Source organism: Ochotona princeps, chromosome 4 (assembly GCF_030435755.1).
Source record: "Ochotona princeps isolate mOchPri1 chromosome 4, mOchPri1.hap1, whole genome shotgun sequence".
In the NCBI taxonomy this organism is placed as follows: domain Eukaryota; kingdom Metazoa; phylum Chordata; class Mammalia; order Lagomorpha; family Ochotonidae; genus Ochotona; species Ochotona princeps.
In genome coordinates, this window is record NC_080835.1 from 44,232,454 (window position 1) to 44,255,760 (window position 23,307).

The window sequence follows — 23,307 nt, forward strand, 5'->3', positions numbered from 1 at the left end:
GGTCTGGAGGAAGCAGTAAGGCCAAAGTGCAGGGGCTAGCTGGCAGGCGCTGCCCGGCTGGGCTCCACCAATAGATTTACAGGCGTGACGTCAGTGGCTCTGGGCCAGCTTTCTCTTTGGTGGCTTTTCCCACTGGCTCCAGAAGCCTCCAAGGTGTCAGAGAGCCACCGGGCCATCATGAAATTCCCTTTGTGAAGGCGAGTTTACCTCGGGGCACAGAGGCCAGGCGGCCTGGAGAAGGCCCTGAATCCCCTGGGGCTGGGCAGCTGGGCTGGACCCCTGCTCTGAATGTCCAGAAGCAAGATGAGTAGGGAGCAGCCCTCATAATAAAGTGCCTGCCTTAATACAGAGGAATCATCTGATGTAGCTTGCTCTCTTCGAAAAAAAAAAAAATCCTAGGGGAGGAGGAGGGCAGGACATGAAAGGTCAGGGTGCTGGGGACTTTCTCGGGGGACATGAGGATCTGAGCTCTGCTCCCTTACACTGCCATGAGGCTGTGCAGCATGCACAGGAAGGCACTGGGCTTTGTTCCACCAACAAAACAAGCAAGGCGACCCAAGCTGCACCTGGAGGCCTAAGCACAGCTCTTGAGGCAGGCCTGCCGTCTTGAAAACGCACCTTATCTTTTCTCATTGGCCCAAGTGCATATTCGCAACCTAGGCACAACACAGTTCCTAAGAGGCAAAGACAGGAATTACTAAAAATAAGTTAAATAGCAGACTTGTTGAACAAAAAACACTCATTTTAGACTTACAGGCTTACTCTCCTATTCTCACAAAGGTACAACAATGGTTGGGTGCCGTTTAGGACGCCAAAGTAGAAAACTACAAAGTTGGAACCCTTTTTTTTTTTTATTAGAATAATGGTTTAGTGATAAATTCTTTAAAACTGAGAAAATAAATACATTCTATTTTCTGTACTTGGAGGAGAGGATAGCATGGAGCTTAACTCAACAGTATTTATGGAACAGACGTGTAACTGGTCCCAAATTATCATCACAACAGAGCTTGCGGCCTTAATGGCTCCAAGAGGTAACAAGGTAAGGAATCTTTCACCACCCAGTCCAGTACACAGTGCGAAGAGGGATACATCCTTAGGTACAGGAGTGCAGGCAATGACTGAAGCCTTGCATGATGTGAAAATGATTAGCAGCCGTGACCTCAAAGGGCAGGCAAACCATGACTCTTCCTGGTAATTCTTCAGTTGGGTCTTTTATTTTATGGCACAAGGAATAGATGAACAAATACTAGTATGGACACCAAAGGGGTCAAGCATGAGAGAAGGGTACAAGGATCAATGAGTTAACAGACAGGCGGAATCCATTTCTGAAGTTGAACAAGTTATTCTTCAACTGCAGTACAGGCAAACAGGAAGCGACCCTCACCCACGCATAGTAGCCCTGAGTACCATTTCCCACTAGATTCAACTCTGCACAAATGGTTTCTTTAAGTCCCAGGATACATAAGCTAGAATGGGAGTTACCAAATGTCACTACAGTCACAGCAAAATGATTCAAGAATCAACTAAGAAACTCCCTCTGGCTATAGAGGGATAATTTGAGCATCACAAGAGGAGGAACTGGAATGGATCCAAACATATCCAGTAAAAATCCATACTTGTGTAATGATATGCAGACAAAAAAATGCAAATCAAAACTTAGCCTTTCTTGTCCCAAACTATATGCCAGTTACCTATATAACTGAGTATAAATTTCTCCCCATAAGCATTCTAGCTAATGAGTGATGAAGGAATGAAAAACTGGAATACTAGCAGTTTGCAAGGCCCACAGGGAATAATAGATACATGCAAAGGACATCAGTCAATGTTACTAACATCACAAGAAGAGGCAACTGGACATTTATGCATTGCTGGCAGAACACTATGAAATACTCCTGTCCAAAACAAATGACAATATTAAACCTGAATCACACAGAATTTCTAGACCTAAATTCCCATTTATAGGAAATAAGAGGATAATGGAACATGACAAATCACACCAGAGGGCTGCAAATAAAAAAATTCAGAATGAAAGAGACTCTGCAAGAGAAACAACAGAGTTTTTGTAACAAATCAATCACAAATGAAGAGAGATGCTTAAAGTTTGAAGAAACAGACATAACCTGAGGATCATACTTGGGAGTTTACTAACAAACTGACTACAAGAAAACATTTATGAGACAATCAAGAGAATTGGAACACCATGTGGATCGGTGATACCAAGGAACTACTACTGAAGTGCTGGTATGGGAAATGACACAGTCATTGGTGTTTACCAACAGTCTGTTTTTTAATACATACTGAAGATTCTGCAGATTAAAATGGTGTGAACTCTGGGACCACTTCAAAATAAGCAGTGGTGAAACAGGAGTCAACGGGTAAGCAGAAGTAAGTAGGGTCCTAACTTGGGCCCAGTGTCGTAGCCTAGTGGCTAAAGTCCTCACCTTGCATGCACCAGGATCCCATATGGGTGCCAGTTCATATCCTGGCTGCTCCACTTCCCTTCTAGCTCCCGCATATAGCCTGGGAATGCAATGGAGGATGGCCCAAAGCCTTGGGGCCTTGCACCCGCGTGGGAGACCAGGAAGAAGCCCCTGCCTCTGGCTTTGGATTGGTTCAGCTCAGCTTTGAATTGGCCATTGCGGCTACTTGGAGAGTGAATCAGCGGATGAAAGATCTTTCTCTCTGTCTCTTCTTCTCTTTGTAAATCTGACTTTCCAATCAATATGAATAAAATCATTAAAAACAAAAATAAGAAGAGTCCTAAGCTGATGACAGTCACTGAGCAGTAACAGATATACCACAGTTCACTGCCCACTACTGTACTAAATGATCCCAAAATAAGTTTTGAAGATCCAAAATACGATTGACATAAGGTAATATTTTTGTACCTCTCCTTCAAAATGAAAGAAAGGTGCCATAGGAAGAGGTATCTGGCATTCTAACTCACAGCTACTGGGTAACAGCCTTAAGTCTATTTATACACAGCTAACATGTACAAAATATTCTTCTCTCTGCCAGACCCTGTGTTAGGCTGCATTAATACCCCTAAGGAAATTACCTATTGTGTCCATTTCACAGGGAGGAAAACTGGGTCTTGAAAAGATTAAAAGATGTTACCCAGTGCCTGCCACGATGGCACAGCAAGTTAAGCTTCCACACAGCCCACACATGCAAGGATTCAAGTCCCAGCTGCTCCACATCCAATCCAGCTACCTAACTGCAGCCTAGGAAAGCAACAAAGGATGGCCCAGGTTCTTGGGCCACTGCATCCACATGGGAGACCCAGAAGAAGATCCTGGATCCTGGTTTCGGATCGCCTCAGATCCATACGGTGTGGCCATTTTGGTGGTGAACCAGTGGATAGATGGAAGATCTCTCTCTGCCTCTCCTTCTCTCTATAACTCTGCCTTTCAAATAAAAATAAAATTTTTAAAATGAAGAGGTTGTCCAAGATCAAACATAAGTCAAGGAAAGAAAACCTATGCAAGCCCACAAGTTCAAGAGCACAGTAAGGAGCAAAGCTACAGGTGCAGGGAAATCTGGAAGCCCAGAGTTCCAACCCTGTGTCCGACACCAGCACAGAGAAGAGGTTCTTTCCTAACAGCCATTTTTGGTGAAACCTAGAGAAACGCAGGAGTAGCATCCCTAAGATGTCCAGGTGGTTAAGAGCAGAAGAGCGGGGTGAGAAGTGGAGGAGGAAGTGAACCATAGAAAATATGAAACAAGAGGGAAACTGCCAAAAGAAAAGAGGAGGGAAAAAATCTACCACTTAGCAGGAAGTTCAACAAGAAAGGGAGGCCAGGGGGAAATCTTGAAACTAAACCCAGAGGAGGAAAACAAACCCAGAGAAAAGCAGGTAAAGGAGCTGCTGTCAGAGTGCTCCAGTCTGCCTGGGATGAAACCCCCTGGACTTTACACTGAACACAAGCCAGCTAGCTTCCGAATGCATTGGGGACCCAACAGAGAGGCTCCTGGCAGGTACATGCTGTATTTCACTGAAACTAACTCTCCCCTAGAGAAGGTAAAATATCTTTTCCATTTTCCAGATGATAAAACAGGGAGACCCAGAGAAGTTCAATAACCTCAAACAGTCAACAAGCTGAAATGGGACTGGAAGCAGACCTGCCTTCAAAGCGTTTCTATGGCTTTGTTAAACACATCAAGCACTAGAAAGAACTGTACAGAATTAGGAGCATACCAAAACTGCTAGCAGCCCTTGTAGAAAACACGTAGAGATTGAGAAGGGGTAAATGAGTACAGGGGAAGGGAGGATATCTGGCCCCTCTGCATCTAGACCACTGGCTCTAAAATATAACCTGAAATCCCCAAATTTAGTTCAGAAAAAGCTCTTCAGAATCCTATGGTGGGAAGTCCAAAGGAAATTAATCAAGACAAGGGTACCAGTTTTAGAAATTGGCAACATCTTTTAGCTCAGACTTCTAAAAAACAGGCAAATGGGAGGAAAAGAGTTTATCAACCAACTGGCCCATTCCCTGCAACCAAAATCCACCAACCGGCCAAAGATGGCCATTAATCCGATTAGCAACAACATTTAAAAGCACCACCCTCCTCCACCCTCCTTAGAGGCCTGATTATTGGGGAGAAGGGAGCTGTGAGCCAGCACAGTGAACCCACTAGATCCCATGCCCCTGCCACAGGCAGATACCTGAGTGGAACACCTGGAAAGTTCTGAGTACCTCTACTTTCTAGGAGCAAAATCAAGGTCATCTGTCTGAAACCTATCACATCAGGGGGGTTGAGGGGGTGAACCTACGCTGGCTGCCTGCCAACAAGGCACAACCACAGGCAAAACCAGATAAACCGGCAGGTCTGGCCACTGCTACACACACACACACACACACAGAGCTAGTTAGGATCAATCCAGGTCCCTATACACACATACACACACCACATACACACACTCCACACCGCTAGTTTGGATCAACCCAGACACACACATACCACACCCCTAGTTTGGATCAACCTAGATCCCTGAAGTCTTGCCCTTTTCACCTTCCAAGTCAGGGGTTTGAGAGCTGAAACCAAAGGGGTGAAGTGAGCTTTCCACTTCCCAGGGGAGAGAAGTGAATGGGTAAGGCAACAGACCTATCCAACAGGCTCCACTGGATCACAGGCAGAGGAAAGGGGGCAGCTGTGATAACAAAGCATTGTGTGTGCCAATACACTAAGTGAGGAGAAGTCTGCCTTTATCTCAAGGCCATAATCCATCTTAACTCCATTCAAATGCCACAGTAACAACTGACAGATGGCTCAGAGGTGAGTCTGACGGCTGTTCATTAACAGAGATCTAGAAACTGGTCTCAAATTTTGGTTCTGTTATTGGGCAGCCATGTCACCTTGGACAGGTTACTAAATCCCTCTGAACTTTTCACAACTGGAGTTTCTAAACTTAGCTAAATTCTGAAGAACGGGCTTAACACAGAACCTAATTTTGTCAGCCTTCCTTTCCTATTCTCGTGCACCCATAGAGTTTCAGGAATCAAAGCACCCAAAAATCAAGTCTCAGAGTGAATTTGGTAGTATTGTTGCCCTTCCACAAAACCTGGCTTGGGGAGGGAAGACAAGGGTAGAGACAGGATGACTCAGCTAACAGCACAGTGCCTTGTGGGCTCCTTCATCCATTTTCTCTCTTATCTACAGCACAGCATACAAGAGGACTAGGAAGGGAGTGTGTAGTCCAGCAACATCTTCCCAGAAAGGAAAACCAAAGATTTTTCGGATGACTTGCCCAAGGCTATAAAGAGAACTAACAGTCTTTCTACACACCAGCTGGACATGAAGGGCCCCAAGCGCCTTCTCCTAGGGAACCACCCCAACCAGGAGCCAGTTCTCTGAGCTCCCAGGGCAAAGTACAGACACCTCTGTTTTGGGCTGGTCCTTGATGACACTTCTGCTCTTGCCCCAAATTAATGCCCAAGGCACAGAAGACAATGACTCACGACACAAATGTGCCACCTGGACCACCAGGAACTGATCAAGGTCATAACAATCACTTTTGGTCTTAGATCAAGTACTAACAGAACTAGAATGTCTTTAAACTTTTCTAAAATTCCGTCCAATTCTGCAGACCTTATGTGTTTAAATACATGGTAGGATATCATTTCATAGTCCCTCAAAAGATCAAAACCAAGAGTCTGAAACTTAAGAGCACTCAGTCCCTTCTGTACCAAGACCACAAGTACTAAATTGTAATCTGAAATCTCCACATCGAGCAGGGCAAACCGTTAAGAATTCCACTGGGAACACGTCTTTCTAAATTAAACTCTCTTAGGCTAAGAGGAAATGAAACAATGCTGAATCACTCCTATGAATGATGAGAAACTTTTTAAAAAAATATTTTTATGAATTGATCCACAGAATAGCACAGGGCTTGAAACAATCTGTTTGAAACTGTCACTGGTTTATAGGAAACACTGATTTTCCAAAATCCCCCTGGACTGTAGTTCTGGTCTCAGCAACTGTCTGGAGCACACAAAGCTCTCCTGCCCAGGAATCATTCTCCGTCCCAAGCAACTCAAGGCAGTGGTTAGGCTGGCCTTTGCTGGTTTCTTAATGAAAGGACCAGAAAGTTTAGCACCCAAACTGCAGCATCTTGACTGTAAAAGAAGTACTAGTGAGCATTATGGCAAGACATGAAGCCCTAACCAGGGCTACGGTGGGCTAACAGGAGGGCAGCCAAGAGAAACACCATAGGACAACCTTTCAGAAAACAAAAACCAAGGAAGTGCTACAAACAGTAACATAAAGGAAACAGCCCATAAAGGAAAATCCTGGGTCCAAGTCTGAGACTCCAGGCAAAAAATCACCCTAACTTGGGATTTGCTCTCTACTATCAATCTACAGCTCAGCTGCAAGGGACCTGGGGCTGCTGGAACCTTCCAGATGTCGCTTCTTCCCGATCTGCAGCTGATACTTAGGACTGAGTTCTTGGCCCACATCACATAGGAGCCAGTGGATGGCTGTCAGGGTGACCGTGCCACCACTGGAAGGCAGTAGCTCAGTAAAGACAATCACTGGGAAGGAATGAACTCAGTAAAGACAATCTCCCATTTGAAACATCTCAAAGGGATCTCCAGGAATCCACCTCCTCACCAATACCAGCCAACTAGATGAAATATAAAGTTCTTTCTTAGCACTGGGACACTGTGGGGACATGGCAGGTACTGTCCAGTGCGATTCCCGGATCACGTGTCTGGTTTCTTCAACAAAATATAATTCACACACCGCTAAGATTGACATACTTGGAAAAAATAAAAAAACTCAGTGGCTCTCTCAGCAGGTTCACCATGTTGCAAATCAGTCAATCTTTGCATCTGCAACCAAACACCTCCCTCCCCAAACAGACCACTCAACAATACCTCACTTCTTTAACTGAAGACAGAGGACTCAGGTAAAAGGGCACTCCTTACACACTGCTGAGCAGACGACAGGAAAAAAAAGTCCATAAAATGCAAGTGGTCTCTGTCTCCCAGCTCCCACAACACATGTTCAGACCAGTCACAGGGAGTGGCCTCGGGTGAAGACCACAGACACAATGACACACCCTGCAGTGTGGCAGGAACCCTGGACAGAGCAGAAACAGGTGAAGGCAGCTGCCCTTGAAAAGACAACCTTCCACCCAGCAACTTCAAGGAAGGATTCAGCTCACCCACTCCCTGGAAGGAGCTCAACATGGGGTGACCAAAATCCTCCTCAACACGCAAATACAAATGCCAAAGAGGAGCTACCATTCATTCACAGAGGACAGGGAATTATTGTCTGAATCTGACTTCAGCCCCACAAAAACAGCCCCTTTTCAGAAGGGCAAAGACTGGATTCCAGGGCTGGCGTTGTACAGTGCGTTAAGCCTCCATCTAATACTGCAACCCATATGGGAGCAGTGAACCTGGAAAAGCAGCAGCAGATGGTCCAAGTGCTGCTACCCACAAGGAAATCCCAGATAGAGATCCTGGTTCCTGGTTTCACCCTGGCCCAGTTCTTGCTGTTGAGACCTTCTGGAGAGTAAAACAGCAGATAGAAGACATTTCTCTCCGTGCCTCTACCTCTCTATTACAGTTTTAAACAAATACCTTATTTTATTATATTGCATTTCATTTCATTTATTTGAAATGAGGAATTACAGAGGGGTGGGGAGAGAATGATTTTCCATCTGCTAGTTCATCTCCCAAATGGCTGAGGCGGGGCCAGACCAAAGCCATAAGCCAAGAGTTTCTTCTGGGTCCCCCATGTAGGTATAGCAGCCTAAGGGCCGTCCTCCACTGCCTTCGGAGCATCTGGGATAGGAACATCACAACACCAGCACCCCTGTAAATAATCTAAAAAAAAAAAAAGCCTGAGTTCTAGAGGTTGGTGTAGTTGGAGGAACAGGCTGCTTTGGGTTTAGCAATGGGCACACAAGATTTCCCAGCTTACAGACCTCACCAAAGCTTCGCTCTCCAGACTCGGCAACATTGGCCTATTTGCCAGATGAGGAAACTGAAACTGTGGTGCAGTTAAGCAACTGCCACAAGCAGACAGTAACAGGGTGATAGAGACAGGAAAGGAGAGAGTCTCCTGAAGTTCAATGTCCTCAGAATTCCAGCAGTGACCTCCCGGGAGATTGGCTGGCAGGTCCAAGGTCTAGAGCCTTGTCTACTAAAAGGAGAGGGTCTCCAGCCACCTTGGGGGACTCTTTGAACAGAATCTTTACATTCACAGAGTGGCTTTCCAGTAAGAACCCAGAGAATAAACTTCCTCCTCTACTACAGGTCAGGCTGCACCACACCAACTCCCTTCTGACGCATTCCCATTTCAGCCACATCACTCTCAGCCCAGAAGTGATTAGGGGATAGGTGGGTTGTCAGTTTAGGTCTGCTGAGCCAGAAGTCACTGCAAGCCCCCATAGGCAAATCCATCCTTTTGAATGCTCCTCTTCAATTACAATGCTCCCCTTCCTGGAATACATCCAGGACCTCTCCCCTCCTCTTCAGGCACTCTTCTGGCCCTCTGCTCTCTCCTGTTTCTCTGTACGGGACAACCCATGTTCACATGTGCATGTTCACTTCCTCAGCTTTCACTTTCTACACCTCATATGTGTCTACACTGAAAATGCTTGCCTCTATACAAGAGCTTAAAGTAAAAAGCTATGCACCCCGTCCCTAGCCCATATTAGACAGAATGCAAACACTGGCTAGTTGCTGGTGGACTGCCTCCATTTTGTGAACGAAGAAAGCAAGTTTGGCTCAAAGCAACGAATGGTCATGGATATTGGGACTGCCCCACTGCTTCCAAGATTTCCATGCCTTTGCCTGATATGGAAGCCCTGCTCTTCTCCACACCTGCCTGAACCCTAGGAAGTCCAGAGTCACCATGCACATTGGGAAGGCAAGAAACCCTTAGGGATCTGGCACCCAAGATAACTTTGAAGTTACTGAGCTCTCCCTACACTACACATCCAGTTGACCTGCTACTGAAATCCACAGACGGAGGATCTATAGACACAGTAATCTGTCCAGGGTCACACTAGTGAGCAGCTCAGTCAACACTGAACCAAGCTCCAAATGTGCACTTTTCAACTCAAATTATTGTTTTCTAAATCAAAATCAGGAAATACTCCAACCTTAATGGCCATCAGTTCCCTCCCTCCCTTCTGTTCCTTTCAATTAACTGTTCACAGCCAAGTTTCAAATTTATACCAGTTCATTCATGGTAGTAAACCTTTCTTATCAATATTTGGGAGCTGAGGTCATTACTTATTTCAATATTTCAAAGGGTTTGTTTTTCAACAACTTAGCTCCCAAAACAGCATCTGGCAACAGCCTCCACCACCACCAGTCCCCACTGCTCCAAGGCCCAAACCTCCCATGTCTTCCTCTGCAAAGATTCTCCAATCCCAAGCACAGGACAACACAGCTCTCTGAATTAACCTGAACACTGGCCCTTGTGAGATGGTTTTTTCTTTTTCCTTTGATAGTGTTACCACACAAGGAAATCAACTCTCCTAAAATTGAAATGTGTATACAGCACAAGCCTCCCTCTCCCCTAACACCAAATCCACTTAGAGCAACCACTATCAATGCTGGTAACTGCCCAGACCCTTGGGGTGTGAGATGCAATCACGCCACATCATCAACACTTCAGCTAACCCAAATACAGCCCCAACGTAGAATGCAACACAATTTTTACTCTTAAAAAATGCTGGCAGAAAATACACAGTGCCAAAACGATTCCTTATGGCGAAGAAAACAGTATTTTATACTCACAAGTATTAACTTTTTACCCTGTCAATCATGTGCATATATACAAAAAACAATGCAAGCTAAATAAATTGGTTAAGACAGACCTAACACAACTTCTCCGAGTGGATCCACATCCACCATTCCTGCACACAGCACTAGGAGCACTCTTCGCAGCGTTCGCCGTGAACCCCAGGAGTTTTTTTCCTCTTTCTGTAGCTGCTGATGGGAGAATACTGGCACCCAATGGGTAACGACCACCTTCTGCTGCCAGTCATGACTGTCAGAATGTGTCATTGCCAACAATGCTCACATACATAAAAATCACGCACCTCGGAGCTCATGAGAAACAACAGATGCAATTTTCTCCCCAACCTGTGTTGACCTCTTTATTTTCTGCTTTCCCAGCTAAACAGAGAACTTCACAAGGGCCTGGCCTGGGGGGCTGTCCAGATCTCCGCTCACTGGCCACCTTTTTCTGATCATCAAATCCGCACACGGTAGCATCTGTAAATGTTTAAATGGCCAGCAGCAAGTAGCGCTCAAAGAAAACAAGGCGCATCTGGATTTCAAAGAGCCCAGGGGGAAGAGAAAAGAAGCAAAAGAAAGAAGTGCTGATGGGTGAGCTACCCACAGGTGGAACGCTGCTGGGCTCACCTTCCCAGTCCTGGTCCCCAGTGGCAAAGGGATACCAGCCAAGGAGTTCAGGAGGCAGCTAGTTCCTCACCAAATCCCCTTCACCCCTGCTTTAAAAAGCGAGCCCGCACCCTCCCAACCCCACCCTGCAGCAGGCCTGACAAGCACCCCTGCCATCACATCTGGAAGCAACCTGCTACACTCCCCGGGGGTGGGGAAACAGCAGAGTATCCCTCTTGGCAAAAGGGATTCTGGTTCATTTTATTGTTTTTCCTGCACAGAAGGCTGAGACTTTATATTTCTGGCAGACTTAGTTTGAAAACCAACCAAGAACATCTTAGTGAATAAATACCAAGATCCAGTTGCTGGGTACATCACCTCACAAACACAGGAGAAGAAAAACCACATTCCGAGTTACCACAGACCGCTGACTTCAGAATATCTATAGCAATGATGCCCAATAGGCAACAGATGCTGTTATGGAACCTTTTAGAAATACAGAAACCCTGGGGCCAGCATCCTGGTGATGCATGTTAAACCATCCCCTGCAACAATGACATCCCAAATGAGTGCTGGTTTGAATCCCAGCTGCTCTGCTTCCAATGCAACTCTCTGCTGATGCACCTAGGCAAGCAGAAGACAGCCCAGGTGCTTGGGCCCCTGCTACCTACACGGCATTCCTGGTTCCTGACCTTGACTGGGCTTGTTGCAGCCATCTGCAAAATGAACCACTGGAAGGAAGATCCTGCCTTCTCTGTCTCTCCTTTTCTACCACACTGCCTTCCAAATAAATATTCTAAAAAAAAAAAAAAAAAAATACAGAAACCCTGCACCTACTCCAACATTGTTAATTCACGTCCTAATCAATTCTTTAATTCGTTTATTTGAAAGGCAGAGTGACAGAATTCCTGTGTGAGCAGGGATCCCCAGACAGGAAGAGTTGGGAACCCCAGGTTTCAGAAGCCCCCTGGGGCAAGGCATAAAAAGAGACAAATCTGGGTGTGGCTCTGAACCTTCTGGGATCAGAATCACTGGCAGGAATTACAAACCCAAAAATTTTAAACGTTTAGATGAGGAACCAGGACTGGTGAGAGTGTGGGTGGCAGGAATGAGAGCCCACACAGTCAACCAAAAACAAACAAACAAACAAAAAACAAGCGCATGCTCATCCTCTGCCTTCCTGGGGCCACCTACTGCGCCCAAACTCCCTGTGCTGGCTCCATCAGCTGACCCTCAGCAGGGACTTGAGCTATGCGTTAGCCCTGCTGGAAGCTGCATCTTGTCTTCAAATCACAGCACAGTACTTCCGTTTTATGATTAAGGTAAAACTTAGAGAAGGGACATGGGGGGGTGGCGGTTGTCAGATATTGTGCACACACATACACCCAAATTAGAGACCTTTCAGCAAAATCAGATGTCATCTAGCTCACCTCCTCAGAACTTGTTTAGAAAGCAAACTTTGAATTAAGGGAACATCTTGGTTCTGCCTAAGCCAAACGCTGCTAGTTTCAAGTTTGGGCTTTTTGTTTGCTTGCGTGTCTGTTGAATTTTTGCTTTTTCTCCCAACAGCAGTGATACCTGAGGATGCCTTCCTGAGTGGCCTGGATTTCAAGGCCCTTCAGCTGCAGTGACTCTGGTGAACCCAAACCCACTATTGTCTCCCGCAGGCTTTCAGATGAAAAGGTGGCCAGGGAGAAAGGCCTGAAAGATTCCACCAAAGGAAGCAATGGCTCACAATGGCTTAGCCCCCAACACACACACCCCCACACCCCGGCCACAGGGATGGGTGATCTGAAAATGAAGCATATCAAAATGCTATTGATAAGCTAAATTACCAGACAGCTTATCTGAGGCCCACATCCGCCATATGGTGCCCCAACTTCTGCCGCCTGTTGCTGCCACAACAATAGGCACGCCTACCCAGAAAGCACCATCGGACAGAAACCCAGCAGCAGCGGCATGTGTTTACACTTTATCCTGTGCCATTAGCTTGTTGCCTCTATCACACAGTAAGGCTTTAAAATACACTCCACTCAATACCCGTGTTACCTGCAAAATGTATATATGCACACTCACTACACGCATGCGGACAGATCAGGTGAACAGAGAGAAAACCAGATGTCAACTTCAGAAATGGAACTGCCCTGGCAGGGGAGGGCAGGCCAGGCCGGCAGACAATGGTCGCTTTTCTCCAAACACTCGGGCGGGCCTCGGGGAGTGGCTATTTAAAACACTTGGCTCCTTTTATTTCACCACCAGGGAAGTGAATTCGCTTCTTAAGTGCCAGAGCAAATGAAGTCATTGGGTTTCCACGGACTCTGCTGCATTTCAGCAGCAGGAGTAAGACTGGACGAAAGTTGGAAGGTCCATCTAAAATTTCTTCCTGACAATTCAGACGGATTCCCAGATCTGGCACTTGGGCTGCAAGAACTTTGTTTTATTTCTTTTTTTTTTTTTTCTTTGCAAAGTTCCTAAGGACACGGGACAATGCCGTCAAAGATGACTCTGACTTCGCTGCAGTCAGCAAGGCGGCAGTAAGGTTATCGCCTTCTAAAGCCTTGGCTGGGGAAAGAGACCAGACGACTGCCGGCTTCAGCACTCCCGCCTACCTTTCCAGGATGTCCCTGGCATTCTGCAGATGGCAATAAAACAGTCACTTCGTAGTTCGTGATCAGAGAACAGAAGACAACGGTTTTCAAAGAGAATTCCACAGCTGCACCATCAAGTTTTTCAAAAATGCATGCAAGATGCAGGTTTGGATACAGTGCAAGACAAAAAAAAAAAAAAAAGAATACCTCTTTCTTACTATTTAAAACTACTAAACTGTTCTACAACCATTTCACACATACCCCTCCCCCAAAGGACAACATATTTCAATAACTTTTCAAATTTTCTTAAACACTCTCAGTTTTTCAAAAAAATAAAACTCTTTTCAAGTTAAACTGAGATTGCGCTTGAACACCATCCAAGAGCAGAGCTGAACTGAATTATGATAATTAGAAAGCTGTGCCTATAAAAAAAAAGGCAGCGCGGTTGATGCATTTTTTTCTAAAAGTTCATGCCAGAGAATATAAGTTCAATATGTTCTCACATAATTAACATTTCCCATCATCACAGCAGTTTTTCAGTTTATCTACCAGGAAACACAACAGTGCTCATCATTGCTGTCTATACAGCCACCTTACACACACATCAGATGCCGAAAAGCAATCAGAACTGCCCATGGGAAATGACAGAGTGGAAACCTGTCCATCAATTACCTGGGTTGCTTGGTTTTGTTTTGTTTCTTTTCTCTTAACTCCATGTTTCCAGGGCCCTGTACCCTCGAATTAAAACTGCCAATGAAACTCTTGAACACAGCCTTAAAAACTATTGTGAATCGCCAAGAGGAAGGAAAGCAGGCGGATTTTTATCAGGATAGTCAAGGCAGAGTTTTACACCAAGAGCGGGGAAAGGGCAGCACAACCTTCCCCTGGCGTATCATAAAGTGGAAAAGAAGCCATGCTCAGAGGCTCCCCTCCACCCAATCTAAGCGGCCAGCCTATTGTATGGTTTGTCAGAGCTCCCAGACCAAGGAAACTACTTTGAGAATTCTCCCAACTACGCAAAAAAGCCAGAGGATACAAGATCTAACAAATCTGTAAACAGCCACCACCACCAAAAAAAAAAAAAAAAATACAAGCCAAACACAAAACACTGCCCCCAAACGCCACCACCTTGAAGGCACCCCTTTTGCTGCTGACCAGAATACCTCTTTCAAAGTTCTCTGAATCTGCACCATTACAAAACCTGAAAGTCTGAAGAAAGGGTCAGATTTCAACCCCAAGGTCAACAGTGAAACACAGCCAAGGAAGCTCAATGAGGATCTTACATATTAAGGACTCAACAGTTCACAGCCCAGAAACAAAACAAAAACTCACAAACACAGTCCAAAAATGTAGGGCCACATATTTCCTTACTGCACAAGCTATCCCTGAAGGAGGACACGTACAGTTCTTGCAACACAAGCCGACATTAGCGCTCTCTCACAAAAATCCTACCTAGAAACAGTGCTTTGGACAGACCAGAGGGACTTGACTTTCATCTGCTTGATAAAAAATAAATAAATAAAATATATCATTGATATGATTCAAGTATGATGTGAGATCTAATTTAAAAATCACAAGATAATCTGTACCTTTTACAGCATCAGGCAAGCAGCAAAGATTACCCACTCATCAGCCAGTCCACAGGCAGCCCAGCAGCCGAGAGCCCACGTTTGTCCAAGGGGGATAAGTTTACAACACATTTTTCTTGCTGAGTTCAGAAGCAGGACATTAGCAGTCTGCAGTTCCAGTCACTGAACTCCAAAGAAGAAGCTGTATTGCCTGCACTCATTTATTAACAGAAAGGTTGGCTGATTTTCTTTGCAGTTCTAGAGAGAAAGCTGCAAACTTGCCTTGGCCGGTCCTCTTCAGCCTTTGGGAGAACGCAGACCCTCCAAGTTTGATCAGTAAACAGATTCGACCTCTAAACACAGCTTTCCCACTGAAATATATATTTTTCTCCCTTTCACAATCGCTTTGTTGAGAACAAAACAAAGTGCCAGAAATACAAGCTTCTAAGTGTTAGGAGACTTCTGTCTGCTGAATGCCTGGGCTCATACACAGTTATTTGCACCAACCTGGCGTGATAAGATACCACCATTTTCATTTGAAGGCAGTATAATTATGCTCACAATTAACACACACTATCACAGGAGATTAGAGAGGCAAGCGATCCCCACAGACTGAGGTGCAGGTGCGTGGAGGCGAGACTGATCCATTTCTAAAGCCAGCACCCGGAGAATACAATGCATGGCCCCAAGCCTCTTCCTTCCCAGGCCTACTCAACATTTGGGACCTATATTTTCAGAACCATTTGTGTGGCTCACTCCCTCACGGAAAATGTGGCAACAAATAACATCGGACAAGCTAGCAGAAGTACATTCTTCCCAAAGATTCTCATTAAGAAACGAATTCTCACACTGGCCGCCAGTGAAATCACCAGGACCCACACAACACAAAACTATTTACAAAAGCCTGGGGCTTGGGCAAGAGAAAGCTCCAACATTTCCCTTCCTGACTTATGCCTCCTCTTTCTAAATAAAAAAGGGGAGGCCAGCCGACAGAACAAGTATCTGAATCCATCAGGCTTGCTGTACACAGCAAATGGGAGGAAAGAGGAAATGGGGAGAGGAAGCTGCCCCCCCCCCCACCGCACGCCATTCCCCCCACCACCAGGGCAGTCCCACTGCCCTCCAACCTGCCCCCAAGGGCAGCCAGCTGCCGCGGCTCCATACACACTGTAGCACAGCCCAAGGAAGAGCCTCTCTTTGTGAGAGATGCATGGAAGTTTCCCTCAAGCTAAGTTACGGCAACCTCCCTCCCTAAATTAAACTTCATTCAACAGAAGTCCTGGTGAGGCCTAAGTGGTTTTTTTTAGGGGGTGAATTTTTTTTTTTAAGTTTCAATAATCTCTCAGGCATACTTCCTAGAGTTCATTTTTTTTTTATAAAGGATCACAGGGATGAGACATGCACCAAGATTATTCTTCTATCATATTCTTTCGTTCTTTATTGACACACTGGTTTTGTTTCAAACTCACACATAACACTTTCCACTAAAGTAAAACTCAAAATTGTCCACCTTAGCACATCTGAGGAAACCAGTAACGGACACAGTGGATCAACTCATTTTTATACCAACAAATAAAAGAATTATGAACTCCACTTAAAACCTGAAACCTGAGAGCTCAACACAGAGTTGCACAAAGAAATACTAAACAAATATACCCATGACCATTTATGGAAACCCTGAGATTTAAAAAAAAAAAAAGCCTTCCCACTGCCCCCACCCTCCAAGAATCAACCGTCCAAAACCTTGAGGCTGACAAAGGTTGTACCGGATCCGTATATCTCTCCTGACCCACTTTGTGATTTGTTCTAATGTTCCTTCCACGAGAGGAGAGCTTCTCAGCGAAGCTCAACCTAAGGCTGCCTCTCAGTAACATTCAGATGTCCTCCGGACCAAACAGCCTGCTGTCCACCCAAGGACACAACCCCAACAGCACAACCCTGGTGCCCTGGGCGGAGACCCTCCCCCAATCACTGCCTCCCGGCAGCCAGGAGGGCACAGAGGTCTCCACGGAGGACCCAGTAGTAACTGACAAGACACACACGGGATCTATTCAAGGAACCACCTGCAAGCAAGTCCCACACCCCAATCAATCAGACCACCTTGAACTCCCCCCCAAATAACCCAGGTGATAGGTGGGGAGAAAGGAGCTGCTGCCCCGCTGTTCTCCTGAGAGGTCTCCAGCATTTTTCAATCATTATATGCTCGACTATTCTGAAACCAGAGTGGCTCTGTAGACCTTTCTATGCCAAGACCTGGGCTCCATCCCTGGCAGTTTTTTTAACACAGCCTTTTCCTGTTTTCCCTTCCCCCACCCCCATTCTTGGAATATCACCCATCTCTTAAATCTCACTGTGCTCAATGGGGTCAATTTTCATTTCTGCAAATCACAGGCAGCCACTTGCTTCTAACAAGTGAACAGCCTCCCGGGAAAGGCCAGCGGCTGCTGGTTCATTGTTTCGTATATAGTTTTTATTCAGTAGATTCTGGAAAAAGAAAGGGGGCTTTAAAAAAAAATCGGATCTGGACTTTTTATTTTCGTGGGAGGAAAATGAAGGAAGGAAGGGCAAGCCTCATATGGCAATCGACTCACTAAAAAATTGTTGCTTTGACTTTCAAAAATCCACTTTAAAAAAAAAAGCCAACTCACAGAAGTTGAACTTTCTTTCAAGCGGGCCTCTGGAGTTTGGCAAACAAGTGTTGCTGCTACGAACAAAGGCTACAAGTGTGCCCCAATGCTCTCCTCTCCTGGGAATCATGGCTCTTCCCATAAACAAACACGTCCCCCAGCATTTCCTACCGAAGGGAAGTTTTCCAGCGAGAGTCTCCTCCCGGGTTTGGTGGTAACTGCGACTCAGTCGTTTTTGGACACAATGTTTCTGCTGACTCCTGAAAATTTTCCACTTGAATGTGCAATGAAGCGGCGGCGGCAGCCACAATCCTGGAGCAGCGGCGAGGACGACCGTGCCCGCTTTCATCTTGGGGAACAAGGAGCGATCCCCCCCCCCACCCCGCCTCGGGCCAGCAGCACAAGTCGCCACAGACCCCGGGCAGGGCTCGAGGGGCCCCAGAGCCCGGTGGGTGGGGAGTGCGGGGTGTGGATGAGGAGCGGGGCCGGGGCGGCCCAGAGCTCGCTCCCAACTTCAGGCTCCTCCGGGCACCCCCTCCCCCGCCAGCAGCGCCCCGGGGTGTGTGCGTGCGCGCGCGTGCGGCGGCGGCGGCGGGAGAGGGGCGCGCGGGGGGCGCGGCGGGGCCGCCTGTTGCCGCGCGGGCTCCCCAAGCGCGCGGCCCAACTTAGCGACCGGGCAAGTCGCACGGCGGCGCCCGGGCGCGCTCACCTAGGAGGGGGCGCCCCGGGTCCAGCCGCGCGGCCCGGGCCCTGGCCCTTGGCCCGCCCGCCTCACAACAAAGCGCAGCCCGCAGAGAGAAAAAGAGCGGGCGGCCCGCGCGCGAAGACGCGCCGCCCGCACCCCGGCATCCGGACCCGCGCGCCAACTTACCTCGGTCGACGGGAGCCGCCGCAGCACCCGGCGGCGAGTCCGAGGCAAACTTCGGCGCCGCTTCCCCCGCCCTCTGCTCGGCGCCCGGCTCCCGGAGCCCCGGGCCGGGCCACCCCACCCCTAGCCTAGTGCGGCTGCTTTGGCCCCCGGGGCCGGCCGGGGCGCGCTGGGCTGCTGCCCGCACTCCGGGTAAAGGTGGACGGGGTGGGGGGTGAGGGTGGGGGGGTGCGTCACTGCATGGCCTGCCCCCCCCGGACGCGGCCGCCCCGGGCCCGGGCCCCGCCGCGCGGACTTGGCCCGCCGGGTGGACGCGAGTCTGCAAAAGTGCTCGAGGGGCGCCCGCGACGGGGCGGCGGGGCCGCGGCGGGCGGCTTGCAGAGGCTCGGCTCGGCTCGGGCGGCGCGGCGCGGCGCGAGCGATGCTAAGAATGTTCGGAATGAGGACAGGAATGAAATGAACGCCAGGACCGAACTCGCTCCGGAGGGGTGGGGCCTCGGTGACGTCATGCGGCCTGCCGCCCGGGGCCGGGGCGGAGCCTGCCGCGCCGGTGACGTCATGGGGCCGGGGCGCGGGCAGGCGCCCGGTTCCCGTCCCGGCACCCCTCTCCTGAAGGGGCGGCGGGGGCGGAGTCTGGCGCCCACGGGGGAGCGGGAGCGGGACGCGCGCGGGAGCCGCCCTCCGGCTTTGTCCCGAGCTGGGGCGGGGCGGCTTGGGCCGGCGCTGGGCCCGCGCGGGGCGCCCCTGCGTGCCTCAGTTTCCACCCCGCCCCAAGCCGGGGCGCGGAGCTTGTGCAAGAACTAGGGAGGTTAGTTTCGAGGTCTGGCGAATCCGGTGCCGGCTCCCCAGAGCGGCGGGCGCCCTCCCCGCCTCAGCCTTGCCGTCCACCCGCCCTTTCACTTTTCCCAAGTTCCCTGCTCCCGTGGGGTGGAAGTCTGACCCCTGTTGGGACCGGGACCTGCATCCCTAAGCGGTGAGTACGGCCCTCTTACAGTCGCTCAGAAAATGAGGCTGCCCGCCAGCCCGCGGCTTGTGTTTTTCCAAAGTAATGGGCCCGAAAAAACTTCCTAAGCAGTGGAACTCTGCGCCTGGAAGCTTCCCATCATAGTCTTCTAGGTGGAGGAAGTTCGTTTCAATAGTAAAAGAATGTTTAGCCCTGCCTTGACATAGGAAGATCTTGACGGTAAATCGGAAAACAGGAGTGTAGCCGACTCACGGGTGGGTAGAACTGGCTCAAGTTTTGCCAGTTGGGCCGAGTTGTAACCTGTGCCCTGGACTGTGTGGCGTGCCACTGTCTGGTGGGGGACCTGCAGGTGAAGCATGGTGCCTGCTTTGTGCTGGACTGAGCTCTAAGGACTAATGACCGAGAAGGGGGAAATAGGTACACAATTTGTAGTAAGCCGTATTTCACTGGTGGGTTTATTTATTTGAAAAGGAGACAGACTGGTTTATTCCCCAAATACCCCTAAATTAGGCCGAAGCTAGATGGAAACTGGGAACTCAGTCCTGGGCTCCCCTGTGAGTGATAGGAACCCAAGTGTTTTAGTAAGCATCACTCACACTGCCTTCAGGCTAGAGTGTCTGTCTTAGCCAGCCCTCAGGCATGGAAGGCTGACTGTTAGGGTAGACTAACCTCCCACCATGTCATGCTTTTTTTAAATGTTTATTTTCATCTACTTGAGAGAGAAAGATCTTCCAACCAGTAGTTCATCCCCCAAGTACGGGTAACAACAGCCAGGCTGGGGTGGGCTGGAGCCAGAGCCCGGAACTCAGGCTAGGTCTCGCTTGTGGGTGGTAGGCAGCAGAGTCCCTGAGCCATCACCAGCTGCCTCCCTGGCTGAGCATTAGCAGGAAGCTGAGTCAGAAGCAATAGAACAGGGACTTGAATGGCCACTTGACGATGGCTGGGGGCCCAGCATCCCAAGGTGGAGTGACCCATTATGCCAGAAGACCAGCTACTCTTAGTGCTACTTTTGATTTAGATTGAGGGTGAGGGGGTGATTGAAGAATCTGGCACAGTTTTGATAAGTAATACTGAAAAAACATTTTCTCAGTTGTCCTCACTGGTGATGTCTTGCAAAACTGTAATAACATCGGTCAGGATAATGATGCTGATCCATCCATTGACCTTCAGATTCCCCAGGTCTCAATTGTGTGTGTCTGTATCTAGTGCTAGAACTTTCTCTCACCTGTGTATGGAACCACCACCACAGTCAAGAACAAATGCGTGTTATGTAGTTCATCTGCAGTAAGGTGATACGATGAAGTTCACAGTAATGACTCCAGGCACTTGGGCATTGATTTGGGGAAATGTAGTAGACAACAGTGAATTTGATGTTAAAAGAAACTAAGCATGTCTCTCCCCAGATCATCTACAAGCACTGAGGTGGTAGCAGTGGCAGCCAACAACCCAGCAAATCAGGGTTTCCAACAGTTTTTTTGGTTCAGTATGTCTGAGCACCCTTCAGACTAGTTCGTGCCTTGCAGTCATCAGGACTACCCTGTCTCCCCATTCCGTAGGGAGTTAAGGGAAAGCCCTTGGCCTGGGAATCCATGTTCCGTGGGAAATCCATGCTCCATATGACATGCTGGGACTTCCTGATCTGTGCTTTTACCATCTTTTCCCATTTACATGTTTTTTAAGGATTTATTTATTTGAAAGTCAGAATTACAGAGAAAGGGAGAGAGACAGAGACAAAGGTCTTCTATCACAGATTCTGTTCTAAAGTGACTACAATAGCCTAAGCCAGAAGCTGGGGTCTGCCACATGGGTAACACAGATCCAACTCTTTGGGTCAATTCCGCTGCTTTTCCTGAATCATTAGCAGGAAGCTGGAGCAGATGTGCAGTAGCCAGGACATGGACCGGTGCCCACAGAGGATGCCAGCATCAGAGGCTGTGACTTTAACCACTATGCCACAATGCCTGCCTGCCCAATATGTACATTTTTTAAAAATTTATTTGTTTTTATTGGAAAGTCAGATTTTATAGAGAGACAGAGAGAAAGATCTTCCATCCGCTGGTTCACTCCCCAAGTAGCTGCAACAGCCAGAATTGAGCTGATCCAAAGCCAGGAGCCCAGAGCTTCTTCTGGCTCTCCCACATGAGCTAAGGGTCCCAAGGCTCTGGACTGTCCTCTACTACCACTTTCCCAGGCCACAAGCAGGGAGCTGGAAGGGAAGTGGAGCAGCTGGCATATGAGCTGGCACCCATATGGGATCCCCGCACATGCAAGGTGAGGACTTTAGCCACTAGACTACAATGCGAGGGCCCCATATGTGCATTTTTTAAACTCATCTTAAAACCTTTTTTTCCCCAACAAGACTTTTCAACTAGATATTGTCATCTCTGCCCTGTGTCCCATATTGTTAAAGTCCTCCATTATCCTGGTCAGTGCACAGAACCCGTGGATTTACCTATGGATTTATGTGAGCGGTTCACCCCAGCACCTGAGAGCAAGAACCACCTGCTGGATTAACAGCTGCTGCCTCCATATTCAGCACTTGGGCCTTTTGTATCTGCCCTCTCCATTAATCCTCACAGCTTCTATGTGAGCAGCTGACATTACCCTGAGTAATAATGGTGAGGAACTAAGATGGAGGGCAGGGTATGGGATTGGTCCCTGGAGGCAGAGCTAGGACTCTACCAAATACTTTATCCAGGTATTCTGTAGTCGTGACCCCTAACCTTTACTGCACGGAAACTGAAAGGAGTATACACCAAAGCAACAGCATGTACTGCGCACTCTGCATGTGTCACCTTGTTTGAGTTCCCAGCCACTCTGGCTGGAAGCTACTGTTATCATTCTCATCTCAGGATAACAAACCTCCGGAGCAAGCATGTGATGTGGCATGGTCAGGGATAGCCAGTGAGTGCAGAACAAGGATTCCAACCTGGGCAGCCCAGCTCCAACTCACCTCTCTTTCATCATCCACTGAATGGCCCTCAGCAGCCTACGCTGCACAGAAAAGATCTGCCATCTACAAGGCGAACTACCCTCAGGTGTGAGGAAGGGGCATCACTGGTGGTGCAAGAGGGTCAGCTCCCCCAAAGCCTTACCAAGGAAGAAGCTCCAAGCGTTAAGTGTAAAGCAAACTGGGATCCACTTACTGATAACCAGTCATGCTGAGAAAGAGACCCTGGAGTGCCGGCAGCTGGAGGAGCCCCAGTGGGATAGAATTTACCCTCAGGAAGCACCTCTACAAGAACAGATTGCGCCGAACAACAGGCAAATTGTATTAATAATGAGGCCATAAATTCCCTCATTGTTAATTAGGCTCAGTCCATTTTCTTATAGGAGTGAAAATTGACATGACCACTTGGAAAAAGTGAAATGGAACACTGGTGAGGTTGCAGAGGACAGCATACTCTGTGATCCACAAGTTCTAGCTCTTGGTAACACACCGAGAAAAGCTCTGGAACATGTGCAATAGGACCAGTGCGTATGAGTGCTCAATGGGCATTCTTGCAATAACCTTAAATAAGAAACAGGTCCAATGCCCACTTACAGCAGAAAGTGAGTTGTGATATCATCATTCAGTGATATATACTATGCAGGGATGAAAATGAATGTCAGCTACACACCACAGCATGGATAAACCCCTCAAATATAATACTGAGTAAGAAAAAAAAATGTGACACGAAAGAGTCCACATGGGAAAATTACGTTTCTGTAAGGTTCAAAAGCAAGCAAAATTGGACAGGCAGTTTGCAGAGCATTAGGGTGCTCATGCGCTTGCCTCAAGTCCCCACTTGTCTCCTGATCCCGCTTCTTGCTTCCTGATG

The 23,307-nt window shown here is 48.0% G+C and overlaps 1 protein-coding gene across 2 annotated transcripts in view; it reads right to left on the reverse strand.

Annotated features, from left to right (window-relative positions):
• Positions 1–19,004, reverse strand: part of TEAD1 (TEA domain transcription factor 1) — a 255,049-nt gene extending 236,045 nt beyond the window's left edge. Inside the window, exon 1 of one of the 2 annotated variants that reach the window (XM_058663362.1) lies at positions 18,526–19,004. The gene's annotated coding sequence lies outside the window, so the exon portion shown is untranslated. Of the gene's footprint in view, positions 1–17,825; positions 17,965–18,525 lie in introns of those variants that run through there. The other variant, XM_058663363.1, reaches the window with a different exon arrangement.
• Positions 19,005–23,307: the final 4,303 nt, after the last annotated feature.